Genomic DNA, 18,851 nt, shown 5'->3' with positions numbered 1-18,851 from the left:
CCAGACACAAATGCCTGTCCGTTATATAGACTTCTGCCCCACATAGTAAATAAGGGACTGGAACTTCCCTTTAGAGAAGTAATTCTCAACCAGGGTCCCGCACAGTGTTAGCACTGTTAGGTGTACAAACATGATGCACAAGATAAACTCAGAAATTTCAACTAGAAATGTATCTTTCTGATCTGTTGTGGTCTTTCTGAGTTCTCTGTAACAGAAAAATTGCTCTAGTATTTTTCTGTAATCAAAACGTGGGTTAAAGCTAAGAGCTGGCATTTTCCAAGGGTTTCTTTGAGTCTAGCAAAAAGGTGCCTTGAATCTAACAAGGGTGAGAACTATTGCTTTAAAGAATCTGAATGACAAGCTATTATACAGCTGCTAAAGAAATGAGACTCTTTTCTGTTGATTAATCACTCTATAGAGGAAGTCATAGTAACTTAGAGGGTCAGATTCTGTTTTATGGGTTCAAAGCAGGAAGACATCTGGGGATCCAGCCCTTGTATAAAGGCCTCCAACATGGAAAAACTGGACCTCTACTGCATAGGACACACACACACACACACACACACACACACACACACACAGAGAGAGACAGAGTGAGAGCGATGATTAGTTGAAAAGAAGAATGACTGGGGGGTTCCACATTTAAGTGTAACTTATGGAAGTAACTTATCATAGATTTCATAGACATTAAGGCTGGAAGGGACCTCGGAAGATCATCAAGTCCAGCCCCCCGCCCAAAGGGCAGGAAGTCAGATGGGGTCATAGGATCCCAGCAAGATAAGCATCCAGTTTCCTCTTGAAGGTGTTCAATGAAGGCGCTTGAACCACCTCCGGTGGCAGGCTGTTCCAGACCTTGGGAGCTCGGACAGTAAAGAAATTCTTCCTTATGTCCAGCCTGAAACGGTCTTGTAGTTGTTTATGACCATTCGACCTAATCGTCATCCCTTGGGGCGCTCTGGTGAACAAACGTTCCCCCAGATACTGGTGGTCACCCCTGATAAACTTATAGGTGGCCATCAGATCACCCCTGAGCCTGCGCTTTTCCAGGCTAAAGAGCCCCAGGGCTCTCAGCCTGTCATCGTAGGGTCTGCTTCCCTGACCTCTGATCATGCGCGTGGCTCTTCTCTGGACTCTCTCAAGCTTCTCCACATCCTTTTTGAATTGTGGAGCCCAAAACTGGACGCAGTACTCCAGCTGCGGCCTCACTAAGGCTGAGTACAAGGGGAGAATGACGTCCCGGGATTTGCTTGAGAAGCATTATGGCAGAGGCTAGTATGGCATGCCATTATCTCAGAATTGTGAACTGCAAAACTTTGGGTGCCTATACACAAGCAATGAGGATGCTCTGATGCACTGTAATTACAGTGTATCGGAGCAGGCTGGATTAATTGAGTCTCCTTGAGCATAATAATTACTGTGGAGGGTGTAGGGGGTGGGGGTGCTTTAAGTAAAGCTCATTGAACAAGCTTTAGTTAAAGTGACCCTGCTGACATTTTTAAGCACAGGGACACTCATACACAAGATGCTCCAGGTGCTTTAATTAGAGCTGCTGTCAGGGCTACTGTAATTAAAGCACTCCCCTGCCCCCAAGCTTGTGTATAAACACCCTTTGAATCTTCCCTTTGTCTTTCACCAGTTTTACTGAACATGCTTCAACCAGAACAGAGGATATGCCCCATGTATTGCAATGTGATCTGAAAAGATGAGAAGAAGAGAAAAAAGATAGGACAAAGATTAAGAAGTCTAAAAAGGCTTTTGAGGAGGGCAGGTGCAGCATACAGAATAGATTACAAATGATTCCTCCCAGAGCTGGCCTTAGGGAAAATGGAGCCCTGGGCAAACTTGTATTTTGGCCTCCCTGCCAGTGCTCCCGCCAAATCACAAAGTACCAGCACTGTGTGTTGGCGGTGGGAGGGGGGTGCATGGATGAGGGGCACATGTGCCCCAGTGACTGCAGGTGGCAGGAGACCCCATGGGCTATTGTGAGGCAGTGTATATCCACTCACCCAAGATGTTAGCTTGGGGCTGGGTGGTGGTGCGGGCTCGGTGCTGGGTGGCAGGAAGGGCAAGTGGACAGGCAGCAGACAGGGCTCCCACACAGGAAGCCCAGCCCCAGCAGCAGGGCACCATGGTCCTGCACTGTCTGACCACCCTTTCTTTCGCCTTTGCCCTTGCTCTTGCCCTTGGCAGTGGTGGCAGCAGCCAAGGGGACTGCAGCCTGGTCCTCAGCCACAGCAGGTTGGTGATGGTGAAGCCCTTGGCATGCAAGCTGCGGCCACCCAGCTGTATTGCCTTCTTCCTGGGCAGTGCAGCCTTGCTCTTGGCCTGGACCTTGGTGCTTTTTCCTCAACCCATCATGCCCTCTGGCAGTGCCCACCACTGCTGCAATCTGGGGGCTTTTTATCCTGCTGACCTGGCCAGCTGGCTCCAATCACCTCTGGGCACACCTGGAGGGGGAGAGGCAGGGGGGTGTGTGCAGGACAGGGCCACTGAAGTCCCGTGTGCCTAGCACAAGCAGCGGGTCAGGGCATGGTGTGCATGCTCATGTGTGTGCACGTGGCACCCCCCCGGCCATGCTGCCCACCCCTAAGGCCAGCTCTGATTCCCCACTTCAAGATTCTTTCCTCAATGATTATATCTTTAAACTTCTATGATTTAAAGGAAAAGATGAGCGTTTCTTAAGTTAACCCTTAGAAAAACAACATGCATTTCCAAAACTAGTCAATAACCAAACTTCCTTCACCTGCAAGATGCCTCACATGCTTCTTACAGCAAACACATTTATGTGCTGCATTTTTAGTTCTTTGTGGGGGTGGGACAGAGTGATTAAGATCTCTTGCATAAACTGTTATGAAGCTTATGTTAACGGTGATGATTAATTATGAAGGGACCTTCCGTGAACAAACCTATTAATACTAATAAGTCTTCTCAACTTCTAACACCTAAAAATATGTCTCCTTCTATCAGAAAGTCATTTGCTAATTTCCCATATCAGGAGTCCAACAGGGCAACCTCCTGTTCCTCCCTCTGATTCATTTTCAGCCCCGTTGGTGCCTGAGAGAGTGCTATTTCAGTTCTTGACATTGCTCAGCTGAACAGTCCTTAGGTAGAAGAGGAACAAGGGGGAGGCTCTTAAATACATCACTGGCAATAGCCCATCCTACTCTGCACTACACTTACCTAATACAAGAGTAACTTTTTTACAAGTCTGTTTGCAGCACACTCCAATGTGAAGAACCTGTTGTCCAGGGAACATTAGTCTGGGGGTGTCAGACAACTATATACCAGGTGCATATCAAATTTACTCATCTTGGGAGCTGCTTTTATGTAGATGTCACTAAGATCCTTTAGCACTTGCATACTGTGATAAAAAGAAGTACAGAAATCTCTAAAATATGAGATCATTTTATTCTCCTTTTGGGCTCAAAGGATTATATCCCTTTATAGTTATTTTTTATCTTCTTCAACCACACTTTTAAATTAAGGTAAGTAAATAATTGGAGGGGTAGAGAATGGGAATGAAAATAAATCTCTTCCTTGGAAATAAGGTAAACATGTTGCCATGATCTCAGCCAGTCCCATCCCCGGATTTCTTCACTGTCTGTGACAGTGTATTAACCACTTCTTGACTTTTAAATTCAGATTTCCCATGTCCAGGGTCACATTTCTCTAAATGTAGAGACCAGTTGTGCTACAAAAATCTGTTTGAGGCTTGATTTTCAGGAAAGCCAAGCATCCACAATGCTACGGAGTGGGTGGCACATAATTGTGGATTCTCAGCTTTTCTGAAAGCTAAGTAGCCACAGAAAAGAGCACTCTATTGTATATAAGGATGATATTTCTCAAGCAAGTGTCCCATGGCATTAACTTACCTTTATTTTCCCTCCTCTCTGCAATACCAAATCCTTTACTGATTTCACAGAAATTAAAAAGCACAGCTGAAGGGGCTTGATGCAGGCATTTCCCTTCATTCAGGATAGTGGGGAAGTAGTTTTATGGCTTAACTACATAGTCCTTGACAGTGTTTTATAGGAGCATATGTGTGAATGCACACACACACACATGTGCTGTTGCTGTTTATGACAACCCTGATGCTCTTGGTAGGAACGGGAAGATTTGTGATTGGTCTCACACGTTGCCCTGTTGCTGCTGTTCCACTCTAGAAGAGGAACAAATTCTTTGGGCAGTCAGATTTCATGCAAACAATTCAGAAGTGCTTCTTCTGTTTATAGGGAGGGGCTGGTATTGAGAACAGCTCATATCCATGGTGTAATATTCCAGAACACACATCCCTTGCATCCTTTTGGGATTCATTAACTCTCTTCAGCTGAGCTCATGACTAGGTTCCCTGGCAATCTGTGCCTGAAAAGCAGGTAGCTGTGGCCTTTCTCTTTCTTTTGGGGGAGTGATCTAAGCTTTTCTATGACAGCCATAGGTCTGGGGACTAGATGCTGAATTGCAGTACGCTAGTAGAGCTGTATTGTGTTATTCAGGTAAGTGGCCAGATGTTCTTCATACACAGCTGTGTATTAATTATTGTTCTAAAGTACGGTAGAAAGAAGTATATTTCCCTCAGGATTTAGCAAGGTCTTAACAGTTCTATAATATCTGGAGTTCTTCAACACAGAAATATCCAGACAGCTAACAAGTAGGAGGACGCGTTGATATTGCTAATAGTAGCTACAGGGGTTGTACGTGAAGGAAGGGTGGGAGGTTGTGTGTTACTCCAGGAAATGCTATTTATAGAAGGGGTCTTCTTTTCTTCTGTCATTTCCTCTTCTTTCTTTCCCTTGTTTTATTTTCCTCACTTTCTTATCCTTTCTCCATTTGGCTCCCTTCCCCCCACCCTTCCTTTGTATACAAGAGCAAAAATATGTCTCTCCTCTCGGCTGAGAATAACTTCAAAAGGAAGACTCCACTACTGCTCCAGCAGGTGTTGACCCTCTGCTTGACACTTTTCTGACTCACTGGCTCTTAAGGGATGCTTCACCATACTAAGCAGAATGCTCTTATCTTGTTGTTTAAGGAAATATGCAAATGTTTCAGCTGTACAGCCAGATCAATTGCAAATTGATCATGGATAAACTCATCTGACTTGCAGCAGAAGCTATCGGAATATTCAATCATAAAATGAAGCTATCCTCAATAAAGCACTACATAAAGTTTAGTAGCCATGGCTGGAAAAAACGAAGGCATGCAGGAGCACATGTGCAAGTCCTTTTAAGGACATCAAAGAAATTACCCAGAGATCTGCACATGACATTCAGAGCACAAACAAGATCAAATGCCTTTTAAGATGCAAGCAATTCTTACTGGCTGTAGGATCACTGTATTTTTCCCTCTAGAGAAATGTTGCATTTCCCCTTCTATTTGTACAGCAGGGTAGTCCAGTAGCTATGGCACTAGACTTAGGTACCAGACACTAGAGTTTAATTCCTGGCTCTGCTAGTGAATTGCTGTGTGACTATGGGCAGGTCATTACTCCTCTCTGTGCCTCCTCTCATTCTTCATTTTTCTTCTCTGTTTAGATAAGTGGTGCTCAATCTTCTAGCCCTGTAGGCTGGATGAGTGGTGTAGGGCCAGTCTGTGAATTAGATTCCAGGCACAGGGTCTGTCTGCAGGCCTGATCCAGCCTACAGGTGGCATGTGGGATCAGTCCCCAGGTGCTGTCTGGTGCACTGGCCCAACACCAAGCATAGCCTGATCTCGAGGACCAGATCAGGATGCACTCCAGCGCAACCCTACATGTCATATCTACCCATGGAGTGACCCCATATGGCAGCATGATCCAGCATGCAGGGCCCACAGGTCTCCCCATGGGTCCAGAAATTTGGCAGCAGGGGAGCTGCAATGAACACTGCCACTGCTCCCCCGCTGCCAAATTTCTGGACCTGCAGCCTTATGGACTGGATCTGGCCTGTGGGCCAGAGATTTAGCACCGCTGGTTTAGACTGTAAACTCTGTGTCTGGTACAATGGAATCTGGGGCCATGATTAATAATAATAATTGCCTCTGTGAGTAGGAGGTTGAAATCCAGCCTGCATTCTGGGAATATGCTTTAGTGCTGTGGATCACCAAACAGAGAGGTCTGCCCTGGTGTTCTAGTGGCAATATATGTTTGCAGAAAACATTTTCTTCTATGCTATATCCATGATTTGTTTTGGTCAACTTTTAAGACCCAAGAACTTTCATGAGTGTACTGAAAGTCTGCTTGACACATGCTTAATTAAGACGGTATAAATGCCAAATTTCGTTAACTATTTTACTTCTGGTGGTTTTATTAGAAGCCACCTACAGTAGCTGAGGATTGTAGCCAAAACCAAAGTACCCTCCTGTTGTTTTTTCCTTCAGAGCCTTTATGAATTGTTCAGCTGTGCAAAATGTAGGCAAGAAATGCAAAAACAACTATGCCTCAAAACACACTCAGACCCTCTGGTTAGGGATTTAATTGGCATTTGCACAGATGGTGCATGTTAGCTAAAGATTAGGACTTTTTTGGCTTTTTTTTTGGAAAGAGAAAAAATAAAGCAAAGGGATAAAGACAATGAAACAGACTTCCCAGAAAGTAAACTCTATTTACTAACATTGTAGTAAAGGTCACTGGAAGGCATTTGAACATTTTGGTATACCCCCAAATGGATCCTTCCTACATCTTTGAATTTTTACCCTAATAATGAAAGGGAAACTGGGTGTATCCACACATGCTGTTAATGTGTAACAATAAACTGTAGTATATGTTATTTATTGCTCCCAGGCATGTCATTTGAACAGTACCTGGGGGCCACAGCACATCGAGCTGGGTCGGGGCAGACCCAGTTGCCAGGGGGCCCCAGGAACAAGCTGCTCCAACCCAGCTCAACATGCTATGGTGGGCCAGGCAGTGGCACAAGGGTTCTCCAGTGTGGGGCTAGCCAGCAGGCAGTCCCTACACTGAAGTACCCCTGTGTCCCTGCCTGCCGGGTCAGCATCTACATGTGCATTAGTTTTCTGCACCCTAATAGGACTGCAACTGTAGATGCCAAGACATTTACTGCGGGGCTAATTAGGCAACTCCACAATAAATGTCTCATGTAGACTAAATCTTATCAACTATCAAACTATCTAGTCCATGTGTTTTTGTTTGTTTGTTTGTTTTTCACTTTAACAGCACTAGAAGGGCAGTAGTAGGACTTAGTATTTGAGCATACTAGTGGGGGTATGATATTCATGGTAACCTAACTAGCGCTCTCTGCTTGTCACTCTTTTAGGATTCTCTTTTTCCCAGGGTATTTTGCAAGGAAAAGTATAATACATATGGAGGGAGAGACTGGTATTGTAGAGGCCTGCACCAAAATGCCTGGATACAGCTCTGGGTATTTGTATCACTACTTGACCTTTACCTTCTAAGTGCATTTTTCCATTTGCTTGGTCTAGTTGCATAGTTCCTATGTGAACTCGTAGATAAATTAAGCAGTCTTTTACACTCTGCTAACTTATAGGAAATTATTTCCAAGAAATGTAGACCTGCAGTTCAGCCTAACGATTTGTGATGCAGCATCCTTGTTGCCTGCATAAATATCAATGTTATTATACAGTTCCATGACAAATTCTTAATCTGCTGTCTTTCCCACATGACCTCTCAACAAGTGTAGGTGTCATGTTTCAGAGAGAGGCTGAGAAAGCAGTGGAAAGACATATCAAAATGCTGAGGTTTTATTCAGCTTTTTAACAAGCTAATTAGTAATTTTTGCATGTGTTTTAAATCTTTAGATGTACCCAGGTCTCCCCCATCCTCTGCTTTTAAGTTTTTTTCTGAGAAGGGAGAATTTTTTTCTTTTCTCTGTCCAACTATGATTTGCAGGTGTTTGCTGAAGTGAACCTTGGTAGTGACCTACATAGTAAAGTGCTCTTTTCACTGAGAGCTGACTCAGGTTATCATCAGCAGCGTGTGTCAACTGATCCATAGCCTTTGATGAAGATAGAGTGGTCTGGTCTGCAATGTTATTAGTGCTACAGGTAACATGGGTGATAGCGTTACATCTTTTGGCATTTACAAGTGAAACAAAGTATTATGTCCTTCACTGGTGACTGTGAGGACAATGAGACTTGAAATGGCACTTGGAACAGAGCCAGGATTCCTTCTGATGTCAGTGTAAGGAAATTAATTTGAGCTGATTTTATACAGAGAGCTGAAAAATGCATAAATGTTGATCCACCTTGTTTAAAATTGCAGTCCTTGCAACTAATAGACCTACTTATGCAGGTGCCTAGAGTTGCTTTCTGTGGCTTGTAATAACAGGAGTCTGAAGCTCTGGCATAGGAGACACTCATACAGATGCCAGTTTTGTGACCCAAATCTTTAATATTAGATGTCAAAGATGTAATTTATTAAACACCATGTATAATCCTGGGATGGGGCTGTAAGTGGAAAGTCCTCAAAACTGGATTATAAATGCTCCAGACGATATCAGAGATGGGGGAGGAGGGACGCAAATAGGGGCAGATTTTTGGCTGCAAAATTAAATCTTTTAAACTTACAACCCTCAGAATACATACCAGGTACTCTTTTTCTAGTTTCACTGATACAGATTCAGCGTATGACAGTCATCAAAACATAAGGAGTGGGACATTTGGGACTCTGGATTTTGCAATTAAGTCTTGTCCCAAGTGATGTGATCTGTTTGATTAAGAAGTACAACCTTCTGGGGTCAGGTAAACCTGCATTTCACCATACCAGTACCAGCAAGTCCTTCACCTGCCTCAGTCCTGTACAGCCACTAGAATTCAATGCGCTGCAATTGGCTTAGCATTGTAATGGCTATTTTTTCAAAGTGAATCAGGGGGAATCTTTTTTGTTTCACAAAAGTTCCTATCAAGTGTTCAGCGAAAAATTTTGGGCTCAACATGAGTGTCCCAGAGAAAGAAAAAGACCCAAGTTTACAGAAGGGATTAGTCATTTTGGGTCCCATGATTTATGGGTGCTCAGTTTGAGACATTTTTAATGGGACTATATTTCAGAGAATGCTGCGTACCTGCTATTGAAAATGAGGCTTTGCTGAAGAGCCCCCCCATAGTCCACTAAAATGACTAGTCACTTTTGAAAATTTCAGAGACAGATTTTAAACTTGAATAGCTTAATACAGTTATTCATCAGAGCCTTATGATGCTATGCAAATGAGTTATCTCTGATGAATATTCTATCATTTGGATATGTGACTTGTAGTATTTACTAAAATATGGGGGTGAGAATGCGGGGGAAGAGGGAGAACCAACCTTGATGCTGTTCAGTTAGAAGATCCATTTTTCCACTGGTTTGCCAATACATCACTGTATTGTCTATTATTTTCCTACTATTCCCATTTTGAACTTCTTCTAATAAATGCAAATTGTGCCAGGTTGGAAAAGATAATTATTCATATGGGAATGTGTGGGAATATGTTAGCTCATCCAACTATTTCTCTTTTGATGTACCTAATTCTGAGTCTTGTTCATAATTTAAGGATGATGTATGAAAACACTGTGGTATTAACCATATGGTTTAACTGGCCAAGTTTCAGGTTTTCTGTTTTAAAATAATTTTGTTGCAATTAACATAAAGTAGCTTGAAAATCTGTTGCAGTATGGAATTTACCCATTAAAACTGAATTATACCATTTATGTCAGTCTCAGGCACAGGCAGTCTCAGCCACTCTGCATGACTTTTCAGAACACTGGCACAACATTAGCAATTTTCCAATTTTCTGGAATTTTCTTGATATTCCAAGATCTATTAAAAGTTAAAATTTGTAAGTTACGTATGTCCTCAGCCAAAAAAAATATTATTCTCTATAGCTTTTCTGGTCTCAGATTTTTCCTGATGTCTTTAGCTTCCCTCATCAATTTTCCATCCTTCATATCTTTTGATTTATATTGCTTGCTAGTTATTTCCCCTTTTTCTATTTGTCCTATATTATGCAATGTTATGCAATTGGAGATAATCCAAAATTATTCCAGATAGCTAAATCCAAAACTGATGGTGAGGTGTTACCAAAACATCTCACAAAACTGAGTGAGGAGGCAATGAAATGGCAGATGACATTCAGCATTGATATGTGCAAAATAGTGCTCACAGGAGAAAAAAATACCCCTAACTATGCAAACACAACAATGACCTCTGAATTAGCCATTACCACTCAGGAAAGAGATCTTGAAGCCCTGTGAATCATTTTCAGTGTGAACTACAGCACCATTCAAAAACACAAATGGAATGTTAGGAAACATTAGGAAAGAAATTGAAAACAAAACAGAAAATATCAATATGTCATTATATAAATCTATGGTGAGCCCACTGTATAAATACTGTATGCAGTTCTGGACACCTCATTTAAAAAAGGATATGATAGAACTACAAAAGGTGCATAGAAAGACAATGAAAGGCAGAGAAAGGGGTATATATGGAATGGTCTCCATATGAGAGAAACACTCTTCAACTTGGAAGACAGACAACTGAAGGGTGAAATGAAACCATGAATGGTGGAGAAAAAGTCAATAGGAGATTTCTTCACTTTGTCTCCTAATATAATTAACATGTGCTTTATGAGAAATAGCAAATGTCTCCATTCTCATTTACATAAGGATGATGCAGGAATTGAACCTATTAACTCATAATAACTGCAGGTAAATTGAAATCAGGTTTCCAGGACTAGAACTGCACTAATGTATCAGGTGGTTTAACTGATTTATTAAAGATCACATATCTCACTTTTTTTCATTTGTAAATGGAACAATAAAACAATCTGCTAGTAGAATAACTAAATTGAGAGGATGGGCAAAACTACAGTTTCATCTTTAATAAAACAGTAATATTTGTTACCAGATATTTGAATATGAATACTGACTGGGCATACATCTAACAGATTTCTAAATCCTCACAGCAAACAAAATAATTATTTAATTAAAGTTTTAAAAATATATAATTTCAATGGTTCAGATGTAAAACATGTAATTAATATCTATCAAACATGTGTCTTTCAGAAATCTATACGTGCTAGCCAATTGCCCGTCAAGAGTGATGGGGTGGGGGGAGCGGGTGGGGACAGAACCCTGTGATCCCCCCCCTCCCCCTCTGTGCCCGTTCCCTCCTTCCATCCTGCTGCTTGGGGCCTGGGCCTGCTCCCCTCCTCCCCACTGCTGCAGCAGCAGGGGGAGGGGAGGAGTGGGCCTGGGCCCGAGGGTGGGGAGAAGCCGGGCCACTGCAGCAGGCGGGGTGGGGGGAGCAGTACGTCCGGGCTGACTTGGTGGTGGCAGGGAGATGAGAGGAGTGGGCTCAGGTAGAGGGTGGGGGAGGAGTGGGCCTGGGCCCAAGGAAGGGAGGAGGCTTGCTCCTCCCCTCTCCCCACCATTGGGCTGGGTCCACTGCTCCCTCCCCCCACTGTGGTGGCCTGGCTTTTTCCCCTGCTCGGGCTCGCTCTTCCCCCACCCCATGTTGGGCCTGGGCCCACTCCTCCCCTTCCCGCACTGCCACCGCCACCACCATGGTGCACCCGCTCCTCCCCTCACCTGCGTCCGGCCTGCTCTTTCCCCCACCATCACCACGCTGGCCCATGTCAGCCCTGCAGGCGGCAATGACTGAAGGGGAGGGCCAAGGCCAGCGCTGGTGGCCTCACCCCTCCATGGCGTCCCAACCCTGCTCCCACCCTGCATTGCTGCCATCCCCTCCAAGGAGCAAGGTTGTGGGGGTGAGGCCAGCTCTGGTGACCTCCTTTACCCCCACTACTGCTCCATCATTGCCACCTGCAGGGAGCAGGGCAGAGGGGGTGAGGCCAGCGCTGCAGGCCTGGCCCCACCGTTCTGTCCACTCCATTGCTGCCGCCTCCATGGAGCAGGGTGGGGGGTGATCACAGGCATATCTTGAGATCATAATTTTAGTGAGCACCCCACCCTGAGTAAAAACTGTACTAGGCTTAAGCATTTCAGCTTCCCATGCTTGAACATTTACAAGAATAAATAGGAAGCAAGAAAAAAACCTGGAAGTGATGTGAATGGAGGTGAAAGAAATGTCTCCCATAGTCTGGCAGTCACCAGATAAAAACATCAGTCCACCTTACAAAGGAAACCATAGAGAATGGACAGAAGCTTGAGGACTGACTTAATAAATAGCAAAGCAATTGAGCAGATAAAAGGAACCTGTTCCATTGGATGCAAAGAAGGATTGTCGCCAATGAGCTTGCCTTTCTTAGTAAAGAGAATTTATAGTCTCCCTTTCCAGACTGCAGTGAGCATAAGATGGGTGAAAATGAAAGGTGAAAGACACAGCACTGATATAATGATGAGGATTTATGGGGATTTATTATAGACCACCTAATCAGGAAAAGAATGTGGATGAGGTACTCTTCAAGCAGGTGACAAATCTATCCAAAAGCTATGGGATGGTACTGATGGGAGACTTCAATTTTCCAGACATCTGCTGGAAGAACAATGCAGGCAAACATAGAATGTCAAGCTGGTTCCTAACTTCCAGAAAGTGGAGGATACAACTAAGGGATCTCCTGTTTTGGATCTTGTCCTGACCAACAGGGAAGAACTGGTGGAGGATGTGAAGGTGCTGGGTAACTTGGGAAGAAGTGATCACGATATGCTAGAATTCCAGGTCCAGAGACAGGGAAAGCATGAGGTCAGCAAAATAAGGACACTTGATTTCAAAATGGCGGATTTCATCCGACTCAAAGAGCTAATGGGCATGGTAGTGTGGAAGGACAGATTGAAAGAGAAAGGCACCCAGGAGAGCGCCAGATACCTAATAGGGATTATCTGGATAAAGAAGGAGGTAAACTGAGGGAGGAGGTAACAAAAGAGATGGTCAGAGAGCTTTTGTTGGGTCTGAATGAATTTAAATCAGCAGGGCCAGATGAGCTTCATCTCAGGGTCCTAAAGGAACTGGCAGAGGAGATCCTGGAGCCCTTGGCAATGACCTTCATGACCTTCATGGGAGATGGCCCAGGTTCCAGAGGACTGGAAAAGGGCGAATGTAGTGCCTGTCTTTAAAAAAAAGTTAAAAGGAGGACCCAGGAAACTGCAATACCTGGGAAGTCACTGGAGCATATCCTAAGGAAGGCCATTTGCAAGAATCTGGAGGAGGAAAGGCAGCCAGCATGGATTTTTTAAAAATAAATCATGTCATACGAATCTGATCTTGTTCTTTGACAAAGTAGCTATTCAGGTAGATGAAGGAAATGCTGTGGATACAGTGTATTTGGACTTCAGCAAGGCTGTTGACAAAGTCTCACATACCTTTCTCATAAACAAATTGGAGAAACGTGGGCTAGATAAAACTACTAAAAAGTGTACAGATAACTGGATCAATAGCTGCAAGCAAAAGGTAGTTATTAACAGGTCCATGTCAGAACAGCGGGAGGTTTCAAGTAGAGTCCCACAGGGGTCTGTCTTGGCCTCAGTGCTGTTCAATGTGTTTATTAACAATTTGGATGCTAGATAGAAATCTTCTTGAGCAGGTTTGTGGAAAACACAAAATTGGGAAGGATTGTGAATGTGTTGGAGGATGTGAGAGCAATTCAGAAGGATTTTGACAAAAAAGTGACAGCTGGCAGGATGGCAGCTCTATGGAAAAGGACTTGGGAGTCTTGGTTGATCACAGACTCAATACAAGTCTGCAGTGTGATGCAGCTGCACAGAAGGCAAATGCAGTTTTGGGCTGCATCAATAGAAATATTAGGTGCAAGACACGGGAGTTGATAGTACCTCTCTACTCAGCACTGGTTAGGCCTCATCTGGAGTACTGTGGGCAGTGCTGGGCTCCATATTTTAAAAAGGATGTGGAGAAGTTAGAGAGGGTCTAGAGGCAGGTAACAAAGATGATCAGGGGCTTGGAAAGCAAATCATACAAGGAGATGCTGAAGCAGCTAGGTAGGTTCACCTTCCAGAAAAGGCACTTAAGATAGGACATGATACCAGTCTTCAAATACTGGAAAGGCTACCATAAAGAAGAGAGAAGGCATGTTTTCTCTCTTGCTGCAGAGAGAAGGACATGGACCAATGCCTTGAAGTTGCAGCAAAGTAAGTTTAAATTGGATATACTGAAAAACTTCTTCACTGTAATAATAGTGAGGCTGTGGAATAGACTGCCTAGGGAAGCTGTAGACTCTCCATCACTGGAGGTGTACAAGAAGAGGTTGGACAGTTGCTGGTCAGGGATGATCTAGGTGTAGCTATGGCTATTTTCTATCATGGGTATTTCTCTTGCTGCCCATTAGAATGAAAGAGAAGCAGCTGTGCCAGGACTAGCAAGCTACCTGATCAGGATGGGTAAGAGCTTGAGAGACATATCAACTCAGGGCCTGAGCCAGACCAGTCAGTCTGGCTCTGCAAGTGGCAAGAAGAGGAGCTCCTGAGCAGGGTGGCTACAGGAGATGCCTGCCCTGGGGACTGTAAGTAAGAGGCTTACAGCTTGCAGGGAGTAGGACTCAGTGTGGGGGCATTTTAGTTATAGCCAGTGGGCTTATGTTTTTGTTTAAGCTTTGCACTGGCGGACAGAGTGTGGCTATAAGGAGTGATAAGGAGCCTATGGAGGGGGGCCCAAGGGGTGCACTGTAGTTTAAATCATAGTTGGGTGCCTGAGGGGTACACCAGGTGCACACTGGTGCCTGAAGGGTACATGTGGTTTTGGAGCCAAGCCAGGGGCTGGGGCTCCAGACTAGGCAGGCAGAAAGTGGAAAAGGGCCAAGCCTGCAGGGCCAAGGGCCCAGAGGCAAAGTCAGGGCCAAGGGCCCACAGCCCAAGAGGAATGAGACAGGGGCTGGAGCCTGGAAGCCAGGTCTGACATAGTGGACCCAGGCTGAGGAGCCCAGCCAGATGAGAAGCCAAAGCCAGGAAGGTGGAAGCCCCAACAAGGGCATGGAGGTCTGAGGAGGCCTGAAGTGATAACTGGTCACATCCATGAGGTGTGGGCATCACAGTAGGGGTGGAAGGAGGCCATGAATAGCTCTTAAAGCAACAGGTGCCCTGGGGGCGGGGGACACAGACAGGCCAGAAGGGCCCAGTTAGTGCTTGAAGAGCAGGACTGGGACCAGCGAGGTCTGGGAGGGACCTGGTGGCTGACAAACAGATGAGGGCTCCCTCTGGGACTCCAGGGCAGCCTCTCTTTTTAACTGATCACATCAAGGAATGGCAGGAAAGAGAAAACAGAAGGTACCTACAGAGCCAGAGTGGGCAGGAGCCACATGGCCATCAGAAGGCATCATGGCCACCCTGAGGCCTGAATGTGCTACACTTCCTCTGTAGCAAGGAGTGTGACCCTCTACCTGGGACCTCTTGAGTGCATATTGGCAACATTTTATAGAAGCAGGACATTGGCTGCAGTGGTTCCCCTGCTTTGCCTGTGGCAGGTTAGGTGTTAGGTCTAGGTTGGGTCATTGTTGAGGGTAGTCTCATTTAGAATTTAGATTATGGTTGTATAGGATGGTTTGGATAGGGGTCATTTTTGCCTCAGGCAGGGATTTGGACTACATGACCTCTGGACTTCCAGCCCTATTTCTCTATAATTTTATAAGCTCCTGTTACCTGAGAAACAAAAATCCCTTAAATGTGCTCAAACATCCTTCAGATTATATAATTTTAAAGCAGAATAACTTGGAACAAGTAGCAGAAATGTTGCTGTGTTTTCACAACATTCTATCACACTTATAACATGTATTTTTAATGTAGTAAAAAATTACCTTATTTTTTCTGTCCACTGAAACTAAAGCAGAAATTCGGGATGCCATTGGGCATCATGAAATTAATTCCTGGTGGAACTATACCATGTCTTAGAAAAATGTCCAGTCTTGATTTAAAAAGGTTTCCAGTAATGCAGAGTCCATCATAATTCTTGGTAAATTGTTCCAATGGTTTATTACCCTTGTTTAAAAAAAAAAAAAAAAAAAAAAAGCTGTATCTTGTTTCTAGTCTAAATTAATCTACTTTCAATTTCTTGCTGTAGTATACTTCTATCTGCTAGAATGAAGATCTTACCACTTCAACATTTCTGTTCTCCATATAGTTAGCTACCTATACACTACAATCAAATCATCCCTGAACCTTTTCTTTGTTGCTCTGTAAATGAGCCCTTGGAGGCATGATTTCTGATTCTTTACTCAGTCTAATGTCTGCTCTGGGAACTCTCTCCAATTTATTAAAATCGTTCTTGAATTGTGGACCCCAGAACTGGACACAGTACTATTCTCTACTTCCACTTGTTATTGCCCTGTACAGAAGAATCATATTAGCTTCTTTTACTACAGCATTGTACTGGGATCTCATGTCCAGCTGACTATCTACCAACACTCCAAATCCTTTTCAGTTGTTGCTTTTCAAAACTCAAGTCTCCATCCTGTAAGCATGGCCAGCATTCTTTGTTTTTAGATGTATTATTTTACATGTGGGTATATTCAAATGCATATTCTTTGATTGTGCCCATCCTACCAAGCATTCAGACTGCTCTGCATCAGTAATGTGTCTTCAGAATTATTTACCACTCTACCAGTCTTTGTCATCTGTAGACATGGTCTATAACTATGGTTTATAAGTTATTGATAACAATGTTAAATAGCACAGGGGCCAAGAGCCAATCCCTGTGGGACTCCATTATGGAAGCACCTACTCCGTGATGGGTTTCCCATATCAGCTATTCCATATAAGTTACCTGTGCCTGGTGATTTAAAAAAATGTCTAGCCTCAGTAACTGTTATTCAGTGTCCTCCTTAGCTATTGTTGGAATAGAAAGTATTTCATCATCATCATGATCATGAGTAATTGATACTATGAGTAACTACACCATCTAGCTTTTTCCCACACTTCTGCCTCACGTGCATTGTTATGGATAGTTCTACTATATTCATCTAGTAATATACCAATACCATATTTAGGATTCCTTATCTTTTGAGTATTCTTAGAAAAACTCTTTCTTTGCATATTTGTACATGTTGCAAGGCAGTGCTGTGCAGAGAGACTTCACACCAGCACTGTGTGTGTTCCTCGGGAATGAGAATGGTGTAGCCATATTAGTGCTACGTTGAACAGACCTTGTTAGCTTGTTGGCAGCACTGCAGCTATCCTGCTTGTGCTCCGAAGCTACAGTATGCAAGGCAGGCTAATATCAATTAAGTTTGCATGGGGATGCTTCACGCCATATGAACATATTCTTATCCTTAACTCTGCCGGCCATAGGTTTCTTTGCGTGTCCTTCCTTTACTGATTTACTAGCTTCTGCTTTGTATTCATTACTTAGCAACTTTCCCTTTCTTATCTTTTGTGCTCACTTTAATTGATGTGGATCGAGTCTAAATCATTGCTGAGGGCTAAGGAAAGGTATCTTGTTCAAATAAGGCAGCTTTTTGGGATGGGTTGCATCCTGTTAGGAAGTGCTTCAGGATAGGCCTCAGGGACATGGAAAGGCTGGTGGTCAAAATTCACTGGAATAGCTCCCTGTTTACTTAGAAGCCTACTAGTTTTTAGAAAGTAATATTTTGTCCATGGTCAATTCTAGTTTCCTTTATTGGGATTTCAGCCTTGACGGATTTGTCCTTTCAAGAGGCATCAGGTTTGGCTTAGAAAATGGCAAGGTGGTGCTAGTGGCTGGGTGTCTAGGACCAAAGAGTTGTAATTTCTGTAGTAGCACAAATAACAAAACACAGGTTGAGATGGTACAACCAGGCTGTAGGTATTGTTTGCTCTTCTGTTCTTATCTTCAATCTTACTTCATGATACTAAGTTAATTGTAAAGAGAGACCCTGTTGTCTGGCTGGGATTTGCAGAGACTTCAGCTGGGAAGAAGACTGTTACAATACACAATTTTGTTATAAATATGATGCTGGACTTCCCTGGCTTGAGGTATAGAGCAGCCTGCTGTTCCGTTAGATTTTTCCCTGATCTGACTGAGCTCCTATTGGATGTCAAATGGTGATTTGGTATGTTTGCTTAAGACCTCATTGCTTCGGTGGTGATCAGAACACTCTTAGGCAGTTTGGAGTTCAATACATATTACTGTGGAACTGGTCTTGGAATGGGAGCAGATCTTGGAGGACAAAAGAACATTTTGGAGTGGGAGGGAGTGGCTTATTTCTAGGTCAGGTTCAGGTTTCTCTCTGTCCTGTCCCCTAGCTGTTTTCAGTTCTCAGGGATTATGCTGCCCCTGGCCCACCCTGTTGATAATTTAGTAGACTGCTGCAACACCAATTTAGCCACAAGTATTGACACACTGCTACACAGATCCCTTAGCAGCTCATAGGCCATCATGGTTTACTGGTGATTGATGAAGCAGTGAAGGAAGAAGCTAGCACATTAGTGTTGAAAGATCACTGAATTAGATTAATTGCAGCAAAGAATAGTTTTATTTTTCTGTGCAGTGGCAGTGAAAAAGGTGAAGAAGTCAACCCAAAAGTGATTTCTCTTTTGATGGAAAGCCCTCTGGGGATTTTTGAATCGTGAGACATGAGACATACTTCACTGTTGGAAAAACAGAGCTCTACCCACTTTTTTTGAGCAGTGCTACAGCAAGAAAGGATGAAATTTTCAACTCTGGGACCAATTCTAAAAATACTTACACGTGAATAACTTTGCTCCGATGAAGAGCCCTACTAGACTACAGTGGGACTATTTGCATGTCACGTGTAAATGTTTTCAGGATCAGGTATGGAAATCCTTAATAAGGAAAATATGCTTTGCTAGGTTTGAAAATAAAATAGTTTTAACGATCAAATTACTGCTTGCATTTGTCTTTTTCTATAGAAAACTGCCTAAGGCCATGGGAGCTTCAGATTCTCAACAAAAAGTCAGATTGCTTAGTTAAAAGCCCAAGACAGATTCTGTTTTTTTCTCTTCAGGTGCCTAAGTTCAAAACC

Source organism: Alligator mississippiensis, chromosome 3 (genome assembly GCF_030867095.1).
Source record: "Alligator mississippiensis isolate rAllMis1 chromosome 3, rAllMis1, whole genome shotgun sequence".
In the NCBI taxonomy this organism is placed as follows: domain Eukaryota; kingdom Metazoa; phylum Chordata; order Crocodylia; family Alligatoridae; genus Alligator; species Alligator mississippiensis.
Note: the sequence above shows the minus strand (reverse complement) of the source record.